Genomic DNA, 18230 nt, shown 5'->3' with positions numbered 1-18230 from the left:
TTGTGGTAGCTATTAATAAGGTCTTGATTTATTAATTTATTGACCATCTAAACTGTTTTTTGTTTATGTTAATTGTTAATGAAAAAAATTAAGAGACAGAGAAAGATTAAGTGACTTATTCCTGGTCACACTGCTACTAAGTGTCTGAGGCAGGATTTAAATTCTATCCTTTTTGGTTCTAAGGCAGGTGTTCTATCCATGATATAATCTAGCTGATGTAGGCAACTTCCCATTCACTCATGAATTCTTACAAATTCCAAGGTTCAATAGATTCTCCTAGATGTCCCTGGAGCAAAATCCTGGAACCTCAGGGAATTCTTTGATAGGGCTCAAGGACCTATGCCAGTGGGATGTTTTTGAGAAAACTGAGCTCCAGTTTAGACTGGAGTTGTGTTTCCTAAACAATGAAAGCCTGAATATAACCTCTGTTATAGTGATGTTGACCATCTGTAAAATTGCTTGGCCTGAGTAAAACTCTGTATGATCTTTTTGAAATATCAATTTCATCCTCTCAGTGTGTAGAACCATTCTTGGAGGCTTTTTGATCTCTCAGCTGGTCCTAGATGATCTTGCCTTGACCATGGTCTAAAGCTAGTACTACTTCAATGAGAACATGGTAGCTGTTTTATATGGGATAATGGAAGATTTTTGCCCTATCTCTAGTAGGCTCTTCTCTGTTTCTGTTTAGGAAGATAAGGGCTCCCTAGTTCCTTGGGAATCTGATATGCTAATAAAGTAGCCCATCAGGTCTTATTCAGACATCTCTTGAAAACTTCTATTAACACCACAAATGAGGCATAACTCTTAGAATTCTTTGGTGTTTTTTTTTATTAATGATGGTTCAATGATTTTTTATTTTTTTAATCAGCAATACTGTTCCTTTGTCACAAAGAATACAATTTATGTGAAAGGTATGAGGGGGCTTTCTAATGGGTTAGAAATATGATATGGATAAACTATTTGATTCAGGAGCTCAAAAAGAATGATCTTAGGCTACATTGAGATAAGGATAGTATCTATATCAGGAATTCTTAAGTATTTTGTTTCATGTACCTCTTTGGCCATGTGTTGAAGCCTATGAATTCCTATTCACAAAAATAAGGTTTAAAAATTGTGGAAATGCTAATATTCAGTTAGAAGTTAGTGAAACTTAAGTATTTTTCTTCCAGCCCAGTTTACAGATCTGCAGAAATCTATCCATTAAGCCTTTCAAGGGGCATTGACCCAAGTTAAGAACCTCTGTCCTAGAGGGACAATTCTTCTGGACTCTGCCCTTCTGGACACTAAATATTGTATGCAATTCTAGGAGGTTAATTTTGAAAGAGATAAGAAGAAACATATGACATACCAGAGTGAGATAGCCAAGAAGGATGAGAGCATTCTAATTTATACTATACTTGAAAAATTAAAAACAATAGGTTTTTAACCTGAAGATATAAAACTTGAGAAGTGAAGAAGAATCATAACAATAGTTTTAAGTTAATACAAGGGTTTTTATTAAGAAGTAATAGATATTAGTAGAGAGTAGAACTGGTAAAACTGGAAATTTCAAGGAGAAAGGGATTGACTTAATCCAAGAAGAATATTCCTTACTGTATAAACTGTTGAATGGATTTCCAAGGGCAAGAGTGGAGAAGTTATTCTTTACTAAAAGTCTTAAGGCAAAGATGGGATATCCATTTGTTAAGAATTTGGGAAATTAAGTTTCTATTATGGGTAGAGGTTGAATGGAATAAACATGAAAGTTCTTTCCAACTTAGCAAGTCTCTTTTCTTGTCTTTGAAAAGAAATGGATGTGATGTGTTATAATTACTTGGTGGGGGTATTCATTGTCATCAAGAAGTAAATAGGACCTCTAAATTTCATTATTATTGCCAATGAATTGGTAACCACCCCAGTAATAGCCCTGAAAAATATACCTACCACTTACACATAAAGTTGTTTTATAACATTCCCTTACCCTTCATAAAATGTTATTGACAAATTGGCCCATTATTTATTCTCTATTTATGACATTCCATTTTCTGCCTCTGTATTTGCATAGTGTATCTTCCATTTAAAAAATTCCTATTCCAAGAAGTCATTTATTCAAACATAGACTTAGTAAATCGATTGCATATTTTGTATTTTTTTTAAACCTTTACCTTCGTTCTTAGAATCAATACTCTGTATTGGTTCTAAGGCAGAAGAACAGTAAGGGGGTGGGGCAATGGCAGTTAAGTGACTTGCCCCAGTGTCTGAGGTCAGATTTGAACCTAGGACATCCCATCTCTAGGTCTGGCTCTCAATCCACTGAGCAACCCAGCTGACCCCACCCCTTTATAAGTAGGCTTTTATTATATAATAAAAACAGTTAGGAAAATCCTATCAATTTGAAAGTTACAGTAGTAATTCCAAACCCAAAATTAGAAAGCACCACATTTTAAAATTATATCCATAAGAAATCATAAAAAAAAGTAATCAATAAAATGGTCCGTTCACTTAGTAATCTTGAAAGTCAGAAACTTTTTTCTTTACCAAAGTGAATTTTTAGTCCTATAATACTTACAAATGAACTTTATCATGGCAGACAAGGGCAACATGGCACAGTGAAATAAAATTCCTTGCTGAAGTGATACATAAATGTTAACAACATTGGATTCTTTGTATTTATCTGTCTGGTTATAAACATAGGAATATTCTCCTAACTTTGATTTGATATTTTCTCAAGTTTTCCATTTTAACACTGCTCTAAAAATTAATGTGCTTAGAGCTCACAGAGAACTTTTTCAAAGAGATTATCTAATTACATGGAAAATCCCTTTCATGTGAATAGTCAAAATATGAATTTCCTTTTTGTTAATAAATGATGAGATTTCCACAGAATTTCTTTTTTCCAAGGTACTCTTTACAATTCCCCTGGGCTCATCTGTCTTCTGAAAAACTTTTTCCTAAGACATTTTCCAATGAATTTAGGTGAACAGCTTTGAAGTTGAAATTCCAACTGGATTTTCACTGCTTTGCCCTAATCTAATGCTGGCTGCAGAGCTGAATACAAATGTTCAGACAGGGGAAAGATGTAATGATTTACATATAGTCATATGGCTACTCAGAGTCTGAGGCAGGATTCAAGCTCCATCACTCTTAGCTCTAAGTCCAGTGTTCTATCCGTTTTATCATCTAGTAGATCACTTAATACTCACCTTGGGTGTTGGCAGAGATGTAGCACCCAGTATTATAGGGATCAATGTAAGTCCTGGAATGGATCCTTTTAGAGGTAGATGTTCAGCTTATGAGAAACTGTTTAGTAATGACTACAGGTATATGGCAAGACTATGGGATTTTATGGCCAGTAGAAAGCACTTCAAGGGGGTGAGGGGAGGCTGGGAGGGAGCAGCTCAGGAGTTGGGTCAGTTGGCCTGAGGAGGATTCATTTACCAATCCTCAAGGAAGAGCAGTAAGCCCCAGGATAGATTGAGTCAGAAGCAGTGCTGCTGGTGATAGAAAGCAGAAAACTCAAGGGCATGTATCATTATAGAGCCTCTGGTGAATCCCTTTAGGAAGCAGAAGTCCCTTGTGTGACAAAAGACTTCAGAGTTTACTGTAAATAGCATCTTCCCACTATTTTTTAAAGTTGTGTCTTATAAAAATCTTCTTCCCTCTTCCTTACATTATAATAGTTGGCATTTATATTTAAACTTGAGGTTTCAAAAGCATTACAAATATTCTCTGTCCTTAAATCCTCACAACACCCTTGGGGGTAGGTTTTATTATTGCCCCCTTTTAGAAATGAGAAAATTGAAACAGATAGAGATTCAGTCACTTGTCCAAGGTCACACATCTAATAAGTGTCTGAAGCAGTATTGAGCTCAGATCTTCATGATTCTAAGGTTAGAGTTCTTATTCACTGAGCCACATATCTGGTTTTAGTCTACTCTTCACAACTCTTATAAAAAATAGACTCGAATACAGGACTACAATCCCCACGAGCCTTTGCTCCACTTCCCCAGAATGCCTTGTAATTGCACCTGGGCCGAGATCGAGAAGATATTTAAGCTGATTCAAAGGCTTTTGAGGCACTCTCTCTCAGCTCTTTTTGGACTTCTGTTTTGGAGCAGGTGGTCTCTTGTGTGATGTGAGGTTATTTTGTCTAGGCCTCTGGCGTAGGCACATGTTTCTTAGTTGTATATTCTTTAATCTTTAACCTTTAATAAACCTCTAAAAAATATAATATTCCTTGCAGAGAGAAACTAATTTCTACCTGCCCCAGTCTCCCCGTCTCCCCTAAATTTTAATCTTTACAGTTGGTGACCACGAAGGGATAAAAAAAACTCTCAATCTTCTGATTTAATCTTTAATATCTAGTACCTAGAAATAATTTTTTTTTTTGAGCCATATCTCTCTGGCCAAGGTTTTCTACCCTTGAAAAGCTGCTACAGACTCTGGACCTGCTGCCCACCCCACCTGGCTCGGCCCCGCCGCTTCCTGCCTGCAGCCTGCAGCCCTGATTGTCCTCACCTGGTACCTGGTCCCGGCCTTGCCCACCCCCGCAGCCACTCCTGCTCCTGGCCTCTCAACGGCCTGCTGCCTGCCTATTTTTGCGCCCCAGACCCATGAGCGTGACACCAGCCGGCTCATCACCCAGATCCTTGGAGCAGATCGCTCAGGACTCATTGCGACCAGCTGGTAACAGTATTGGCCACGTGGGTGGAGGGGAGAGAAGAGAGGGAAAGGAGACCCGGTAATTTTCCCTTAGGCTAAGCCTCCACATGGATGGGGGTATTGGCCACAGGGGGATCAGAGAGGGGAAAGAGAGAAAAGACTAGAGAGAAGAAACAGATCTTTTCAAACAGAAACCTAAAAAGCAATGGGCTGTTTAAAAGGATTTTTTACTCTTCTGGCAATTTCATTGATTTTACCTGCATGTGAGGGAGCAGACTCAGCCCAACGATTCAACTTTAACTTTGGGGAGGAAAATGGGTGGCCCAGCGAACTGGAAGCCAGGCCCAGAGACAGGAGGTCTCTAGTTAAAATCTGGCCTCCGATGCTTCCCAGCTATGGGGCCCTGGAGGGATCCCTTGAACCCCATAGCCTAGCCTTTACTACTCTACCTTTGGACAATAGGCATTTAAATGGATAATTAAAAACAAACAAACAAACAAACAAAAAAAACCCCCAAGGAACTTTGAAGACACTAAAGGCTATATTCTAAGGCATTTCAGACTCCAATGGTTTATAAAAAAATCTCTGTATTCTATTGCATTGTTTTGTTTAAGATATAACTTTGTGATTTTAAGTTCATATATTACTGGATTGAATATTATTCTGTGAACTGAAGGTTGATTGAATTTATTTTGAATGTACTGAGTTTTAAAATTCTGTTGTTTTCCCCCTATAACTGTTTTGAACAAATATTATTGTGGATAAGCCCATATATGAAAAAACAGCTTTTTTCTATTTTGCTGAGGATAGATGGACTTCAGAACTGGTTATAATTGTATTAACAACCTTTGGAATTTTAATGTGCTAAATACCTCAAATGATTTGATTTTAAGGGTTTTTTAAATATGATTTTTGGAATTTTTTTTAACAATCTGGTTATTTTTGTCTGCCTCTACCACGAGGTGAGGCCCATTAGCTGAAGTGAAATACATTTTATAAACCCCCAACCTTCCCACATGTGAATGGAAGTTGGGCAGTTAATCTCAGGGCATTTGTATCCCTATAAGCCTCCAAGAAAAAGGATCACCCCTTTATTTATACTCTTCAGCTCACTATTTTACTTCTACCAGAATGATATATAGATTTCTTGATTATGTTCGAAACCCAAGATGAGTTTTACTTTGTTTTAAAAAATATGTTTAAATACCAAGGTTGAAAGATTGCTATGTTTGTAAAAACTGTGACAAATGTCCATCAATTCATAGGTTTTAAAAATGTCATACAGCAACTTATGTGAAATATGAAAGTGTGTTTGTTTGCTATTGTAATTAATTGGGCTATTGAGAATTTTGGGGATTTTGATATCTACATATTTGTACTACTGTATTTTTAAAGATGAAAAAATTGTTAACTTTGTTCAATTCATTTGCCTTCTACTCACAGTGATCATGGCCAGATACAAAGAGGAAATGGATCTCATTTTTTGGTGAGAAAGCCTTGCATTTTATATTTTCTTAACTGACACAGAGTGTCAATGATTGTAAGCTATATTTTTGAATTTTTTAAAGCTCTTTTATTATTATATTTTTCTTGCATGTGCAATATACTTTTTCAGGTTTTTTTTTATTATTTTTTCTCTCCTTTTTATATTTGAAGCACATGTCACCAGTATTAAGACTTTCTTTAACCTTTTGATTTTTAAGTTTAAGATACATTTCCTAATACATGCCTTAAAAGGCTTGTGACTATAAAAATGATGCCACTAATTATTTAAATAAATTATGGGACTTTGCTTAATGATTCTGTCTGATTCCAGGACAAGAGATACACAAGAGCCATTTCATAGGGCTAAAGAAAGGCCAATCTAGGATGGATTGATGCACTTCTAGGCCAATACAAAGGTCTTGAACCTAGTGTGAAGACTCGAGGTTACTATGTTTAACATGTGTTAAGACATAGGCTTTCCTTGTATCCACACTCACCCTGAAGATACTCACAGACGAGTATCCCTGAAACCTTGGCTCCTATAATCTGGTCCCCTTTTCTGCCTCTCATAGTGTGGTACCTTTCTGTAGTCCTGGCACTGACTGGGTAAATGCATCATTACTTAGATCTTTTTGTTTGGGCCCTGATTGAAGGACCTGTTATAGATTTATTTTTCTTCTACTTGGAATTTTTACACATAAGACTTTGATAGTCTATATTTTCATCCAGAAATTTTTCTTTTCTTTTGGATTTTCTGATGTCTTTTTAATATCTCTTGCCAATTGATTCATATACCTCATACCTCAGCGATGCATCCTTAACTGATTCTGAATCTTTCAATCACCCACAACACGGGGGAATGTAAAAAAAAATCATTATTTAAATTGCAAAGTTTAAATTCCTTTTGAGAAGAATTTTAGGTAAAGAAGATGCTACCTCTCTGAATCCAGAACTGAACTGTTGGAGAATCCACCATGAAGAAGCCTCCAGACCACAAGTTGCACAAAATTGAACTTTGGGTGTGGTTGATTGAACATTTATTTGTATGTATACTTTTATGCCAAAGGGGACTGCCCCCTAATGGCTTTTTGTCAATGTGTTCAGCAATTATTGGTTTTATCCTTTTTTCTCTTATCCTCACACTATTGTAATCTTTTAAGTTTATTATGTTTTTTGATCCTTTTGGGGAAAAATTAATTTTTCCAAAAATGATCACATGGGGAAATGTAAAAAATAGACTCGAATACAGGACTACAATCCCCACGAGCCTTTGCTCCACTTCCCCAGAATGCCTTGTAATTGCACCTGGGCCGAGATCGAGAAGATATTTAAGCTGATTCAAAGGCTTTTGAGGCACTCTCTCTCAGCTCTTTTTGGACTTCTGTTTTGGAGCAGGCGGTCTCTTGTGTGATGTGAGGTTATTTTGTCTAGGCCTCTGGCGTAGGCACATGTTTCTTAGTTGTATATTCTTTAATCTTTAACCTTTAATAAACCTCTAAAAATATAATATTCCTTGCAGAGAGAAACTAATTTCTACCTGCCTCAGTCTCCCCGTCTCCCCTAAATTTTAATCTTTACACTCTCTAGGAAAGTGGTGCTTTCTGATTCAATTATGGCTATTAATTTTTATTTTTTGCCAAACTCCAAAAATGAGTTTAATGTAAAAATATAATGAGGTGAAAAAGATACTATAGCATAATCACACAGAAAGAGAGGTAATGGGCTTAAGAGAGACCAAAGCGTTGGAAGAAAAAAATAGCAAGCAAAAGAAACTTCAAACTGTCAAACTGGGAAGAATGAGAGAAGATAAGAGCCAGTGACCTGGGTTTCTGTGAGTGAAACAGGGGACACCCCTGGTACCATCTCACAGTAAAGCCTGGAAGTTCATAGTGCTTGGCCCTTTCAAGCCTGCAGAGGGGTGAAGACCTAGCTCCAGGGCAAAGTACCTCAATGTGTAGAACCCTGCAAGCTAACAGCAGAAAAGACAGAACTATCTGCTTTCAGAATTCCCAGTCCAAAGATAAAAAAGGCCAGGGAAATGAGCAAACAGCAAAAGAAACACCTAATCTTAGAAAATTCCTATGGAACCAAAGAAGGTAACACAGAGTCAATAGAGGGTGTTGAGATCCAAGAAACCACATGCAAAACTTCAAAGAAAAATGGAAATTTCTCTCAAGTACTGGAAAAACTCAAAAAGGGATTAAAAATCAAAAGAGAAGGGTTGAAGAAAAATGGGAAAAAGAAATGGAACTGATGCAAAAAGAAAATAACAGCTTTAAAAGCAAAATTGGTAAAATGGACAAAGAGGTACAAATATCTGATGAAGAAAATATTAAAAAAAAGAACAAAATGGACCAACTGCAAAGGAGGGAAAAAAATCCTATGAGGGAAAGATTTCCATTAGAAATAGAATGTACTAAATGAAAAAGGAAGATCAAAAGGTCATGGGAGAAATTCAGTCTTTAAAAATTAGGCTTGGACAAATAGAAGCTAATGCCTTCATGAGACATCAAGAAACAATAAAGCAAAATCAAAAGAATGAAAAATAGAAGAAATTATGAAATATCTCATTGAAAAAACAACTGACCTAGAAAATAGATCATAAGCTCCTCTCCTATTCATAAATCTTATAGATAATACCTTCTGTGTTCTTATAATTTGTTTATAGTAACTCCTTTAATATCTAGATCATGCATCCATTTTGACCTTATCTTAGTGAATGGTATAAAATACTGGTGTATAGCCAGTTTCTGCCAAACTACTCTTCAGTTGTCCAAATGATTTTTACCAAATAGTAATTTCTTATCACAATAGTCTAGATCTATATTTTTACTAAATACCTGGTTACTATAATCTTTTGCTACTATTTGTTGTATGCCTATACTGTTTCAGAGGTGTACCTTTTTATTTCTTAGCTAATACCAGAATAGTTTTGATAATTACCTTTTTACAATACAGTTTAAAATCTGGGGCTGCTAGACCTCTTTCCTTTACATTTTTTCATTAATTAATCATATTGTTTGGAAAGAGAAATAGTTTTATTACCTTTTTGTCCATTATGATTCCTTCAATTTCTTTTTCTTCTCTTATTGCTATTACTAGCATTTCAAATAATGTTAAATAATATTGATGATAATGAGCATCCTTATTTAACTTCTGATCTTAGTGAGAGGGCATCTAGCTTGTTGCATTACAAATAATACATACAGATAGTTTTAGGTAGATGCTTCATTTCAAGAAAAAAATCCATTAAAAACTATGCTTTCCGTGTCTTAATTTTAGAGACATACCATCTAAAATTAAACCTGTCTCTAAGCCTGGCTCTCAATCCACTAAACCATCCAGATGCACCCCTCTTTTATATATTCTGAATTCTATTATCTGTGTTTATGTTACATGTATCTATGTATATATTATATCTTCACAGCAGAATGAAAATTCTTTCTGGGAAATTACTTTAATTTTTCCTTTTATATTATCACTGCCTTTTATATTGCTTAGCACAGGTTTCTCTTCACAATGAATATTATATAAGTGCACATTAGATGAATGAGTATATAGATGTGTGCATGATTAATAGATATGTTGATGATGACAGGGCATTAAAATATTTGTATATTATGTTACTAAATTATAAATGTTTTAAGACAGTTACACTTACATTTGTGTATTTTCATATATATATATGTATACACACTCATACACTATATATATCTTTCCATTCTTGTTCAACATATAATTTAGTTTTCAGGGATTTTATCCACAGTTTGCTTAATCTAGTAGGTGACTTTGTAATAATAGAAAGCAAGGTACAAGATTGCTCCTCATTGTGACTCAGCTTCTCTCTATCTCCTCTTCTACCTCCAAGGACATATGTTAATCTTTTTTTCTTTTCAATATTATATCTCAATCTAGGATAATCCTTTTATCCAAGAAGTCCAATCTAGAAATTTTAGAACACCAGATGCTAGAATCCTGTAGACTCTAGCAGACTGGGTCCAGGATCTCTTATTACTTCACATTTTTTCCTGAATATTGCCTTTTCTCAAGTAATGTGATTCTCTCTTATTTTGTGTATGCATAATTCCATAATTCAGGGATCAGGGATTGCCACTATAAGGCTAATATGTGGTCATAATAAGGTGGAGAGTTTTTGCCATTGCCTCTCCAAGGCTGTGCTCAGGAACTTGAAGTTGAGATATTTTTGACCCTACCACTACTCAAAGCCATTCCTTGGACCAGGAAACTGCTGCTGTCTCTGCCTTGCTGTCCCCTTCTGGAGATCAGGTACGGTGGTCTCTAGGAGGCTTTACTCTTTACATCCAAGAAACAGAAGTATAGTCTCAAGTTTCTGGTCTTGTTTCTATTCTGTGGTAATTTCTTTTTGGATCTCTCTGGTCTTCACTGGACCTTCTTTTCCATTAGAACAAGAGTAAAGCATGGAAAACACCTTTAGTGTTCATAAGACTGAACTACAATGTGAAAAATAAATAATATTCAACCAAATTCTGAAGGAAGCAGTAGGCATAGGTAAAACCAAAAATTTTACTGGATCAATGTTCTCTCCTTTATGGCATGCAGTACTCACAGGTACAATATGAGAGGCTTGTGAGAGTCAAATTTGACAAATATGTAAAAATCTAAATAGTTTAAAACCACAATGGCTAGGGATCAAATAAAATGAGGAAGCTGGGAATTGCACAATAAAAGAAACTTGTTTCAGTGGGTAAATTGCAGTATAGAATTTTGCAATTTTTAAATGAATTTGTTCAGTGTAGGTTGGTGATTTGGAATCTTTGAACCCATATTTTTTTCCTTCAGTATATTGGGCTCTTTTAGTAACTTATTTTGATATATACCTTAACTATCCACATGCTATTTTCCTGAGATATGCAGTCACGGGAGAAGGACACAGGATTCAGAATCAATTCTCAGTATAGAATAAGGAGCAGCAAGGGTCTCATAAGTAGAGGTACAGTTAGACCTTCCTTTTCAGTTGTCAATAAACATTTATTAAGCACTACAATATACCAAGCACTGTACTAAGCACTGGGGATGAAGAGGAAGATAAAAGACAGTCTTTGCCCTTGAGGATCTCACAATTTAATAAGGAAGACAGTATGCAAAAAACTATATAAAAACAAACTCTATACAAGGAAATACAAAATAATCAACAGAAGAAAGGCACTGGTATTAAGAGGGACTGGGAAAGGGTTCTCATGGAAGGTGGGATTTTTAACTGGTATTTGAAGGCAGTCAAGAAAGGCAGTAGGCAGAGAGAGGAGGGAGAATATTCTAGGCATGAAATAGCTAGAGAAAATGTTCAAAGCAGAGAGATGGGGTGTCTTGTTCAAGTATCATCAAGGAGGTCAGTGCTACTAGATCAAAGAGAATGTGTAGGAGCATCATTATTAAGAAGACTGGAAAGGTGAGGAGGAGACTAGGTAATGAAGGGCTTTGAACACAAAACAAAGCATGTCTTATTTAATCTTGGATGTGGTAGAGAGCTACTGGAGTTTATTAGTAGTGGTTTGACATGGTTGAATATGCACATTAGAAAAATCACTTTGTCAGCTAAATGAACTATTATTGTGAAAAACTTGTGGTAGGCAGAATGACCAGAAGGCTATTGTGATAGTCCAGGCATGAGGAGATGAGGTCTTACACTAGCGTGATGGTAGTATCCAAAGAGAAGAAAGGGCATTTTGTGAAATATTTCAGAGGTGAAATCAATAGGACCAGCTAACATTCCATCTAGGGTATGAGTAATAGTAAAGAATTAAGAATGGCTCTTAGGTTGCAAATCTGGAAGGCTGGGAGGAGATATTGCCTTCACAAGGAATAGGGAATTCTGGCAAGGGGAGAGTTTTGGAAATGTTCAGTTTAAGGTATCTACTGAAAAACAGTTCTAGAAAATTATTAGGTAGCTGGAGATTTGAGACTGGAGATCAGCAGAGAGGTTAGGACTGGATAAATAGAATGTAATATAGAACATTGGAATGGACCAGTGATTAGGCCATTGGAAGATCCAGGGATGACACCAGGGATAATAACATATTGTAAGTGCTCCTTCACTGGACATGTGGCCCTATCTATGCCAAGAATGGAGATGACAGATTCTGGGTAAAGTTGGGTTATACCTTTCACTTGGTGTAGGTATTTTGTTCCTGTACTTGTTTAGTGGATTTCCTATGAAATGCCATGAGATTTATTCTTGGATCTTGAAAAGAATCTTAGGACACACTCTTGGATTTGCTTCGTTTTCACACCATAAACAATAGGGTTCCTAGTTGGGGGTAGGACCAGGTAGAGGTTGGATACAATGATATGGATTGAAGGGGAAATACTATGGCCCCCAAAACGATGGGTAAGAAAGGAGAAGAAAGCAGGAGTATTTGAAAAGACAATGGCACAGATGTGAGTTGTGCATGTCCCAAATGCTTTCTGTCGAGCATCTGCTGATGACAGGCTGACAACGGCCCGGAGTATCATGGTGTAGGAGACTGTAATACACATGATGTCAAAACCTCCAATTAGGAGGGCAATTATGAGACCATAAAGAGCATTGATCTTGATGTTACCACATCAAACTTTAGCTACAGACATATGGTCACAATAAGTGTGGGAGATGGTGTTACTACGACAGTAGGGCAGTCTCTTGATCAGGAAAAAAATGGGGGTGACAAGCATCACACTCAGAAATAAAGTAATGATCCCAGCTTTGGTGATGATAGAGTTGGTAAGAATAGTAGTATATCTTAGGGGGTAGCAGATGGCCACATATCGATCCAGAGCCATGAGCATGAGGACCCCAGATTCCATTAATGTGAATGTGTGGACAAAGAACATCTGTACCAGACAGGCATTGAAGTTGATTACTTTGAGATTAAACCAGAAGATACAGAATGCATTGGGGAGGGTAGTGGTGCAGACAATAATATCAGTCAAGGAGAGCATGTCCAAGAAGTAGTACATAGGTTGATGCAGTGTATCCTCATAGCAGATGAGGTAGATGAGACCACAGTTTCCTACTATGGCTACCACCTACATGGAACAGAATGGAAGGGAGATCCAACCATGCTTGTCCTCTAATCCTGGAATCCCATCTAGGATGAAGGAGGTTGGCATCAGGGTAGTTCTGTTGATCTCTTGCATTCTGGTAATGTGATAATAAATCTACAGCTTGCAGGGAGGCTGTCTTTCTAGGAAAGAAAAAGTGAAAAAAAACTTATCACAATCAAGTTAATTTTGTCTTTAATTCTATTAAAAAGTTATGAAATCCCAATATTTTTGCAGGAATCAGGAAAGGAAAAGAGTCATAACTACCCAATGGTGGTTTGTCCTTTGATCCCAAAATGTAGAGGGCACACCATCAGTTTAGAAATGGCTGAATTTACCAACTTAAAAGTCTGAAGCAATTCAATGATATGCTCTTACCCACATTTGTAGCTTCACCCAGAGAAGATCCTCTATAGTCAGTTGTACCATTCTGCCCTCCACTTCGTCAACAGTTTTGGCTTCCCTAGAAAGAGTCTTAAAGTGTCTTGAAAATTTCTACATTAATTTAATTGCTCTTACGCCTTAGTTGTTAGTTATAGCTCTGTTTGGGATTGGGGGAGGATGTGGATAGTTGAGCAAATCAGAGTCCTCTGCATGTGTTTAGAGAAGTATGAGAAAATATTAATCCAGCAGGGCCATTTTAAAGCAAGAAGGATGTAGAAGAAACAATGAATTTAATTTTGTTTTGATAAACCCTTTATGTTGATGGAAGTTATTATTAGAATCTCTATAATCCAAAGGAAAGAAGATAACTCATCATTGTCCATATAGTGTAAGGTATCCCCAGAGTAGGAAACTATTGATCAGGATTAAGAACTTTGTGAGGCTCAAATGAAATAATTACTGCAAAATACTTTGCAGACCTTAAGATATTGTGGAAATTACTACTGCTTTTGCTGCTGCTGCTACTGCTTCTGCTGCTGCTGCTACTGCTTCTGCTGCTGCTGTTACTACTACTACTACCACAACTACTAACTACTACTACTACTACTACTACTGACAATAGTATCCTATACTATACATTACTTCTCTAAACATTCTACTGCACCACTGCTAAGCAGCTTGATACTAGAAAGTCCTAGATAATCACTAAAAACACTAATGGACATTATTGATACATTCAACAGAATATCAAGATAAAACAATTCACAGAATTATTTGCATTTTTACATTGTATTAACAAAACAGGAAGGAATGATTAAGAAATTGCATTCAAAAGAACTATGAAATGCATAAAATATTTTATAGTTAATATTACTATATATTTATAAGATTCATATTACATAAATTGATCCTAGCCTCTTTCTATCTTGATTTTCTCATCTATAAAATGGAGAGTTTAGCACACATCTCCCAGGTTTGTTGTGAAGATATAATTAGATAACATTTTTAAAGCATTTTAAAAAATAATAAAAATATTTACTGAATTCTTTTGTGCTCATATAATTTACATATCCTAATATATCTCTCCATCTCCCTCTACTAGAGAACAATCCTTTAGAGCAAAGGTGAATAAAGAAAAGAAAAGAAAATGTTGAGCAAAACTAATAAACATATCAACCAGATTGTACATTACATGTATTATTCCATTCACAAAATTCTCCACATCTACAAAAAGAATGAGAGGGTGTTCATCTTTATGTCTCTTCATTACATTGAAGCTTGGTCACAATTACACAACATTATTTGTGATTTACTGTCATCATGGTCTGTTTACATTTTTTTAGCCTGTATATTTTGCTACTGGTTCTTCTGACTTCACATTGGTTCAGTTTTGATATGTATTCCTGGACATCTCAGTATTCATCATATTCATTCGTTTCTCAAAACACAATAATATTCCATTACATTCATGTAAATAGGTGGAATTTTAAATAAAACAAAGATATGAGTGACCATAAAAAACCAAAACAGATAATTACAATTAAACCAAATTTAAAAGTTTATCTTTTTCTTTTTAAGGGAAAAATGCATGTGGCTTGGAATAAGAATAAGTGGGATTGAATTCCAGCTTTCACTTTTGATGTGTTGGCTGATGAGAATCATGCATTTCGTTGATGTGGTTATAATTTTCTTTTATATAAAATGTAAAGTGGTACCTACCCTATCTAAATCACAAAATTCTTTCAATGGGAGAACTTTCTAAGCTTTACAACATGATGAAAATGGGATTTTGAATTCTGGCCATCTTCATTACCACCAGCACCAGCACCACCATTGAACATGGACATTATAAGAGGCAATCTTTTGAGTGACAAAGGTTTTCACTGAGGCACTCCTTTAGGATTCTGGAGAAATCAGCCCAATATCACCTGTAGACAGGAGTATCTAGAGAACCTAATGATAATTCTAGATTACATTTGGACTCTTCAGGAGATATCCTTCCTGTCAGTGGCAAATCCTTTAGGTGATCATCTCTGACATGTCTCATTTGATGTTAATAGTCCTATGATAATGGAGTGAAAGTATCTTTGAGATACTTTGTGTATTCACAACTTGTGATCATAGAATGTGGAAAGAAAACTCAAGAGATAGGAAGCCTTACACACTCTTAGTAGCTTTTCTGTGGGGGATTTCATGAGATTTAAGAGGTAAGAATGGGTTGTGATAATTATCAATAAAAATATCATTGCCATGACCAAAAACTAACTTGAGTGAGCCTCTGCTCTCACAGAGATGCATTATACACATCCTCAAGCTTCCAGAGTCCTTTGTGGACCCCATTCCTTTGGATGTCTCATGGACATAGTCTCAGCACTCTATAGAAGCCTTCCCTAAGGTCATGGGTCCTGAGTGCATACACCATGGGGTTGAGGGCTGGGGGGATGACATTGTGCAGTATATTGAGGAGCACAGGGATTAGGGGATATTTTCTCCCTGCCAGGTGAGTTACAGAAAGCACTACAATGGCTGTGTAGAAAAAGAAGATGAGAATGAGGTGGGAGCTACAGGTACTCAGGGCTTTGGATGCAGCTTCTGCAGAGTTCAATTTTAGCACAGAGCGAAGGATCTCTATGTAAGAAAGGATGATTATAATCAAGTCAGTACCCATTACCATCCAGGCCAGGACCAGCTGATAAATACGGTTGAGTCTGTTATCATCACAGGCCAAGCTGGTGACTCCCAAGTTTGAGTGTAGAGAGTGATCCATCTCATTTTTAAGGCAGTAATTCCTCTGGGTAGTCAATACAGGCACTGGCATGGCCAGTAGGACAATCCTAAGCACTAAGAATGCATAAGCTCTTAAGACAAAGGTGAATGTGATGATGTAGGGGTAGCAGAGAGGATTGCAAATAGCTTTGTATCTGTCAATAGCCATGAAGAGGAAGATGCCTGACTCCATGCCCATAAAGCAATGGATGGCAAACATTTGAGTAAAGCACCCAGAGAGGCTGATGGCTTTGGCATCAAACCAGAAGATGGACAGGATCTTGGGCATGATTGTCGTGGCTAGGCCTATATGCACAACAGAGAGGATGCCCAGGAACTCATACATAGATTGATGCAGGGTAGTCTCTTACCAGATGGTCAGCAGGATGAGAAGATTAGCAGCCAGAGCTGAGAGGTAGAGGAATGCCAGGGGCAGAGAGAACCAGTGATGCCAGCTGTGAATGCCTGGAAGCCCCAAAAGAATGAATTCAGTGACTTGGAAGAAGGAGATGTTGGATTGTTGGACAGATAGAGTCATCCTAACCTGAGAGGAATAATTCCCCAGAATTATTATACTCCTTTTTTGACCCTCACCCCAATTAAGTAGCATTTATCTGGTGTCTATATTTATGTAATACAGTAAATAATTGGGCACACAGCACTGCATAGATAGATGCTCAGTATCTTAGTAAATTATAGCCCAAGATACATAACAATCCTGTAAATAGGATTTCTGTCATGCCTAGCTGCAAGGTGCAATAGGACTGTAAAGCCTGATAAGGAGACCTGTCAACTGATGGAGTTGGCCTCATGGCCTCTAAGGTTCTTCATAGATTCCAAAGGACAGAATGTTGTTCCCTGGAAAGGGGTTCTCTGCTTCAGACCTTATCTGTGACCCTCAAAGCCTCCCTCTTCCCACCTCCATTTTAGTGTTGTTTAGGCACTTCTTAGTTGACTTATTTGGAAAGATTTCATGAGAAATATGGCAAACCAAAAAATGTTAAACTAGTATGAAATTTTTAGAGTTATTATGACATATTCAATAGAGGGATACCTTGGGTGTAAGGAAGATAAATTCAATCCTGACTCTTGACATATAGTGGCTATCTCATAGTGAGTAAGTCATCGAACACTTCATTTATTTACCAAGCATTTCAAAGTCTAGGCACAGTATTAATCTCTGGTTTAGAGAGACAGAAACCAAAATGCTTAATTGAAACAATCTTAACTAACTTTAGTAGGTTAATAATATATAAAGAGCCACTGAATGTTTTTGTGCATGAGAGCCTTAATTAAAAATAAACCTAAATAAAATTAATCTGGATATGAGAACTGTGACTCACTAGCTGAAGTCAGTCACTTGTGGGATTTTGAAGAAAAACTAGTCTCAAACTCTTTCTCCTCTAGAGAAGGATCTGCTTTCCTACCATACTAAATTAGAATGCATCTTTCAATGCTTTGTTTTTTAAAAAACCCTTATCTTCTGTCTTAAAATCAATCCTGTGTATTGGTTCCAAGGTAGAAGAGTGGTAAGGGGTAGGCAATGAGGGTTAAGTGACATGCCCAGGGTCACACAGATAGGAAATGTCTGAGGTCAGATTTGAGTGTAGGACCTCCTGTCTCTAGGTATGTCTCTCAACCCACTGAACCTCCCAGCTGTCCCTTTTCCATGCTTTTTGAACAAGTTCCCCTTTTGTTCTTTCTTTTCCTAGAGATATAATTTTGTCCTTTCTTTCAGAGTTGATTGCTAAGAAATCTTAGAGTAATGATATTGATGTAGAAGCTGATGAGAAGGTCCTTTGATATACCTGCCAGTATTAACTGTCCTTTATACCTGATCCTTGTTGACTATAACTGTGGCATATAGGTAAGGGTTAGAAGAGGAGGAAGAACTA

At 36.7% G+C, this 18230-nt stretch overlaps 2 pseudogenes; both read right to left on the bottom strand.

Annotated features, from left to right (window-relative positions):
- Positions 1–12315: 12315 nt before the first annotated feature.
- Positions 12316–13321, bottom strand: LOC100023717 (olfactory receptor 52N4-like; annotated as a pseudogene).
- Positions 13322–15853: 2532 nt separating this feature from the next.
- LOC100023697 (olfactory receptor 56B1-like) lies at positions 15854–16873 on the bottom strand (annotated as a pseudogene).
- Between the last annotated feature and the right edge of the window lie 1357 nt (positions 16874–18230).

Source organism: Monodelphis domestica, chromosome 4 (assembly GCF_027887165.1).
Source record: "Monodelphis domestica isolate mMonDom1 chromosome 4, mMonDom1.pri, whole genome shotgun sequence".
Classification (NCBI taxonomy): Eukaryota; Metazoa; Chordata; class Mammalia; order Didelphimorphia; family Didelphidae; genus Monodelphis; species Monodelphis domestica.
Note: the sequence above shows the minus strand (reverse complement) of the source record. Positions and strands in the feature narration are given on the sequence as shown.